The sequence below is a fragment of the Aricia agestis genome, chromosome 15 (assembly GCF_905147365.1).
Source record: "Aricia agestis chromosome 15, ilAriAges1.1, whole genome shotgun sequence".
NCBI lineage: Eukaryota > Metazoa > Arthropoda > Insecta > Lepidoptera > Lycaenidae > Aricia > Aricia agestis.
The window spans coordinates 4748530-4755457 of record NC_056420.1 but is presented as its reverse complement, the minus strand read 5'-3'; the positions used below and the strand labels follow the sequence as shown (position 1 = coordinate 4755457).

The 6928-nt window shown below is 35.3% G+C and overlaps 1 protein-coding gene across 3 annotated transcripts in view; it reads left to right on the top strand.

The window, feature by feature from the left end:
• The first annotated feature begins 2922 nt into the window (after window positions 1-2922).
• The window catches only part of LOC121734095 (bumetanide-sensitive sodium-(potassium)-chloride cotransporter), a 50349-nt gene continuing 46343 nt past the window's right edge, over window positions 2923-6928 (top strand). For 2 of the 3 annotated variants that reach the window (XM_042124510.1, XM_042124511.1), the window contains exon 1: window positions 2923-3091. The gene's annotated coding sequence lies outside the window, so the exon portion shown is untranslated. Of the gene's footprint in view, window positions 3096-3706; window positions 3710-6928 lie in introns of all 3 variants that reach the window. The other variant, XM_042124512.1, reaches the window with a different exon arrangement.

Below are 6928 nucleotides of genomic sequence, written 5' to 3'. Positions count from 1 at the left end.
GCAAGCCTCGGCACACTGAACTCAAAATCCATCAATGCGATGCGCGCCTACCCGCCCCGGCACGCCCCGGCCGGCACTCTCCGGCACAGTGAGCGTTAAAATCCGTCAATACGAAGCGGACCCGTCAATAGGGTGTTGAGCCCCGACCCGCCCCGGCACGCTCCGTCAAAGTGTGCTCCAAGCTTTTTTTTAACTTTGGTCGGTCGCGATCGCTTGCCGCAAGGATCGAAAAGTCACCTTAATATCTACATACTTAAAACAAAGACGTATGACCTAGGAAGCACTATAAACGAGAAACCATTGAAAATTGAAATCACTGAGAAATTTATGACTCACTGAAACAAAGTTATGTGGGATCGTCATGAACGAATCGAGATAGCGTGGACAATAACAGCATCTTTATTCCGATTCATTTTGATCCAAGTGTAAACAGAACTCAGTATGGGCGGCTATAATGCTACTAATTTAAATATCACTGACTCACACAATAACTGCACTCATTCAATATTTACGAATATTTCGCGTGTGAAGCTCTACATTCAGTTTTCGCGAACTCCACCTTAGGAGCTTTTCTCGACTCGACTTAGGTAGCGTAGATATAACATTTAAGGTACGCGCACAGTTTGTCGGCGCGTCCCGGGGCTCGCCGGGGCGGATCGGGGCTCAGCGCAGGGCAAAATGCGCTATAGCACACTATTGCCGGGCCGGGTCGCATCGCATTGACGGATTTTGAGTACTTTGGATAGCTCCAGTGTGACCACTCTTAAATCACTCGTGACTCGATATATCAAAAACGTTGCTATAAGAATATAGTAGAAACTAAAATCTACTGGACCGTGTTTTGAGCCCCGGCACGGCCCGTCTCAATGGACTCACTCCTTTTCAAAGTATTATTCGCCTTTATTAAATTAACTAAAACTCTTATTAAGTACAGTACCTATTATTACTATTTAAAAAAATGATGCGATACGCGTTGTTATAGGATTTGATAAAAAATAAGTAGGTATTATACAAAGTACAAACTGTCAAAAATTAAATTAATACAAACTATTAAAATACATACTTAATTTAATAATATAATAATATATTATGTAAACTTGATTACCCGACTCCGGCGAAAAAATGATAGTAAATAAAGACAATAGTGATAAGCGCAACTCTCCGCCCGCCCATGGACATCATTTCCGGTCCCTGGGCGGCGCCCTCCAACCAGTGGATTATAAGGGCGTTGAATTTTGTCCTTCCCTTTATGTCTCCATTTTTATTTACTATTTATTATTCGTAGGTTGAAGATAATCTTAAATTATATACTTAAAGTGAACATTTAATTAAGTATTTGAAATCTTTCCATTTAACTACATTGTTTTTCCTTTACTCTGGCTGTTTACGATTAAAGTAAGTATAATGTAAATTCCTGGTATAATAATAAATATCACGGCAATGTATTATTTTAAACCAATTGTTTTCGCATCAGTTTTATTGCTATTGATTCGCAATAAATGTTACCAGAAGGCTATTAAAAATTACCTCATCGAGAGCATAATAAAATTATTGTTTGAATATTGTAAAAAGATGACTTCGGACAACTTTGGATAATTTAAAATGTTTTTTTTTTCAAATTAGGTATGCAGTGGTACAAAAATTGCTTCGATTCTGCAGTGCCTATTAAGCATCATTTTTGATGATGATTTCGTGAACAATGGCTGGGGTCTTTAAATTAAATACTTGATGTGCTGAATCACTTTATTGCACGACCAGTTTAAAGTTGGCGACGCGATGGGCAGACGACTGGCTCTCGCAGGAGTTATATCGCCACGATACAAATATAGCTGACTTTACAATACGCAATTACCCACAATTATAACACACACTACAATGGGAAGAAAAGGTTTTAAAAATGTAATTAGGATAAGAATTTAAACTCAAGGATCTTATAGCCTGTCAAGAAAGTGAAGAAATTAAAAAGTGGCAACATCGTAGTGTCATCCCTTTCAAATCAATCTAAGAAAAAAGGGATGACACTACAATGTTGTCACTTTTTAATTTCTTCACTTTCTTTACAGACTATACCTACCCAGGTGGGTAGGTATAGTCTGTAAAGAAAGTGAAGAAGAAATTCCACAACTTTTTGTCTAGGTAGACAAAAAGTTGTGGAATGAAAAAAAATGTACTTAACCCACTTTGACAACCAAAACATACCTTAAACACGAAATGAAAACTGTAATATTATTTAAATACATTTTTGAATAAAAATATTTTCCAATAATACTTATAACTTACGACAATATTAGTACATCTGTAATTTATTAAAATTAAATCTTAAAGGTATGAAATTCATTTGTTTGATAGGGAAATAATGCAAAAACAATTTGATTCGTACATGACACAATAATTGATTTAAATATTTGTGTTTGGTTACAGTTTTCCGGCTCACCAAATGTAACTCGCCAATTTAAACTGTAATTTTTAGATATAAAAGCTAAGCGTATTATTTAAACAAAATAATAAGAAAATAATTCCATATTTTCTAAACCAGTTAACAGTTTACATAGAAAAGAAAAGAAATGAAATCTAGATATTTAGTTTTGTTTTGTGGTAACTGGTACCTACCGTCGCGACTCGTCAAGTTTCGGTTCCTTTAAAATCCGCGATAGTAGCGCACTGGCTCTCAATGCAATATAAAAATCCCTGCGATCATTTTATCGATATATTACCAATTTTACGAGGCACTTTGCGTACCCAATATATGATGGTACAACTAAAAATAAACGCGGTTTCGGGTAACGGACCGCATTATTGAAACTGGAAGTAATCTCGTCGGAACTAGAAAGAATAATTGGAGTAATTAAAAATATTTGTATTGGTCGTGTGGCGGGGTTATAAAGGCGCGCGCGGAGGCTTTGCCGCCTACTGTCTCTGTGGAGCGCGGACGTCGCACGTGCGCGCGTGAAAATTCAGCGCGAAATTAATCAAAAATATCAACATTGGAATTTAGAACCTCTTTGGAAGTTAAAAAAAGTTTCTGGACAATAAAGTGTTTGTGAAAAAACTGTGATGTTCGTTCGAATTTCGAAATAAGTGATTTTATACTGTGAGTATTCAAATATTTGCAAATTCGTCCGATTTCCGCCTCTCTTGTTTGGACGAAAAGGATTATTTTTATCAAATCACCTTCCGAATAAAATAAATATAATTAACGCGATAGCTCATAGTTTTAGCATGACTATAACATCTTTAATTTTAAAAGAACGTAAAAATATTTAAGTAATAAAAATTACTACAGGCTACTTAACTGAAAAAAAAATTTAGACTCATGTAGAGTCGTTACATCACCATAAAACAGCAGACCAGTTTTTTATTATATTAACTGCCGCACTCAGAGTGGAACATTAATTACTTACTTGTAATTATTTCAAAATTTTGACATAAGCCCCATACATTATCTGTCAAACTCTACATTAAATTGAAGTTTAATCGTAATTAAATGTCTCTGAGTACGGTGATTAGTATTAAGTCGGTATACAAAATATATTTTAACTAAGTTTGAGTAAATTGGAAACAAAATCTTCCTATTCTATTATTATTCTACTCGTATAAAAATCTTGGAAAATCTTCGAATTAAATATTAAGTTTTTGACGCACTGACTGCAGTGAAACAAAAGCTTATAAGCCTAGTTAGTAGCCTAGACCCTAGTTATTCGCAAAGTATGTTATTTTAGTCTTAAGTTTATAAGGGGGTGATGTTTAGGAACATAAAACTTTTTTTTAATATATTGTATAGGTATAAATATATGAAATTCTCGTGTCAAAACAGCTCAACCGATTTTAATGAAATTTGTATAAGTATACATTCGTTAGGCCTGAGAATAGGTTTTCAGTTAATTTTTAAATTGATACTAGAAATAATTGATATGGTAAAACAGCGTTTCCCGGGTCAGCTAGTAATAATATAAAAAAAAAACATAAAATAACTTTCCACACAATAGGTACGCAGTAAATACAACTCTAATATCAGTGGAAATGCTAGCGTAAAATTGGTAGAGAATAGTGGAAACCGGTATAATTATACTCGTTTTAAACGTGCTGATGCTGCCGACTGCTTATTATAATTATATTATATTCATATCCTTTGCAAAAATATAGAAATGTTTACTAATGAGTAGAAAAGAAACACCTAACTTATTCTAAATGTAAAGTAAGAAATTTTACGGGTTAATCCAATGTGGGTACCTAATGCGCGCGCAATGGAAAACTCTACATTTTTAGGGTTCCGTGCCCAAAGGGCAAAAACGGGACCCTATTACTAAGACTTCGTTGTCTGTCCGTTTGTCTGTCTGTCTGTCTCCAGGCTGTAACTCAAGAACGGCTATAGCTAGAATTCTGAAATTTTCACAGATTATGTATATCTGTTGCCGCTATAACAACAAAAACTAAAAATAAAATAAAGTTAATATTTAAGAGGATACACCAGGGGCTAGAGAAATGACAAAAAGGTACGTGTAATATCTATAGCTGTCTCCCTTACCTCAAGCCTATACCGCAGAACGCGATAGAGACAATTGCAGAAAATCAACGATTCGTTGTCCTCTGATTCCTTCTCCAAAACTTAACCGATTTAAGTGCTTTTTTCATTAAAGATTAAAAAAAGGCCTGAGCTGTGTTCCTATGTTTTTGTTTTTTTTTTATATAATCTAGCCAAATCTGTTTTCTGGATGTTTGAACACAGTTTTTTTGGGTTTTTGAACGTTCATATCTTATTTCATAATTAAATTATGAAAAAAAAGAAAACATAGGGACATTGTATTAGTGGCCGTAGCTATTCAGGAAAAAAATTATAACTCTACTAGCATTATCCAGGGAGGAAACAGGGGACAACGTTTGTATGGAAAAAAGGGCGGTGTGGACTTCTCTTAAGGAGGGCTTTCATACAAGAAACGTGATTTTTTTGGCCTTTTTAGCTCGTAATCAATAATGGTAACGGCTAGGCACTTGAAATTTTCACAAAGTTCTTAATTATAATTGTAATTTAATAATTAATAATAAAATTAAAATAAAGTATTTACTTTATTTTAATTTCTGGGGGGCTCCCATACAAAAAATTGTATTTTTTGTCTACTTTCGCTCTATACCGGTACGGAATCCTTCATGCGCGAGTCCGACTCGCACTTGGCCGATTATTTTTTTACAGCGGCACATGCATGCTTTTCACTAAGATACTTAGTCATAAGTAACAGATAATATTACAGTTAACAAACTAGGTATACTCGAGAATGTCGTAAACAATAAAACATCCACTTAAAAACGAGTTAAAACTCGGTACATAGAGTGTCCACACTTCTCTGTCCTTCAGGCTTTGGTTTCAGGAAAATAAAGCTAGATCAGTCTTAAGTTCTTAAGTGTAATGCTAAATACTCACATACGGTTCTGCTCGATAGTTTTACTCCAAATCGAGTAATAATTATTACTGTATGGACCGCAAAACTCACAGCTCGAAGGCTCGATGCGAATCGAGCCGCTCGAAGGCTCGAGCCGGTTTGATGGAATGAAATATATCGATTTAGAATAAAACTATCGGGCAATGCTGAATGTGTGGACGAAAGCCCGAGCCGCGGGTTTTGCTCGACGTTATGGCTCGATTGAGCAAAACCGTGATAATGACTATAAAATAAACTAAGTAATATTTATGCTAAAATGTGTCTGTCTGTTACCTTTACACGCCAAAATAGGTAAACCGATTTTGCTGAAATTTGGTATTGAGATACCTGCCTGCCTAGCATACGCCAACGAGATATCTCACTCTCGAGATAATTAAAAACTACTCATCTCATAATGTCAAAATCTCGACATTATCTCGACAAAACTTTATAAATATGTGTTATGTCGATGATAGATCTACGCGAGAAAAAATGTTTGTCATGCTAGGGTCAATAGAGATGAAGAGACGAACCATCAAACATCGAGAAAACATGTAGAGTGAGATATCTCGTTAGCGTATGCTAGGCAGGCTGGAGTCCCGGGAAAAGACATAGGATTTATCCAGAAAAAATGTATTTTGGCGCAAGAAAATTGCGAGCGTCTTCTAGTAGTACCTAGTAGTTGCGAGTGTATGTTTGTGTGTTACCTTTTACTGCTAAACCAATTTAGAGTTAGGATATCGAGATATTTTGAGTCCCAAGTGAGGACTAGGGCAGGAATTTTAATGTAGAAAAATCTGCGCTCGCTAAATACATATATTTTTTTCTGTACGAAGGTACTTAGTCGCGGCCAACATTATTAAATATTCACATAAAATGTAAGAGCGGAAAAAAGCCCAATACCCTTTTTATAATCAGGGTTTTCCCTATGTGACGTGTGGATCAGGTTTCAGATTTTTTTGTTTTATATTACTCTACCTCGTGACCCGCTTAATTATGATCAAATATTTAGTTACAATTTCCAAATGCGAGAGGACATGTAAAAAGGCTTATCAAACTGGTTTCGTTTTTGTTTCTACCGCCATTTGCCAATCGTGATGAATTTGCAAATGCGAGTCGGACTCGCGCACGAAGGGTTCCGTATCGTTATAGAGAAAAATAGGCCAAAAATATACCAAAAATTGTGTTTTTAGTATGGGTGCCCCCTTAATTATTTATTTTATTTAAATATTATTATGAATTATTAAAGAACAAATATATTTAAGGCCTTTGTGAAAATTTCAAGTGCCTACCTCTTATCATTATTGATTACGAGCAAAAAAGGCAAAAAATAATAATCACGTTTGTTGTATGGGAGCCCCCCTTAAATATTAATATTATTTTGTTTTTAGTATTTGTTGTTAAAGCGGCAACAGATATACACAATCTGTGAAAATTTCAGAAGTCTAGCTATAGCGGTTCTTGAGATACAAGCCTGGCGACAGACAGACAGACGGACAGGCAACCTTTTTTTA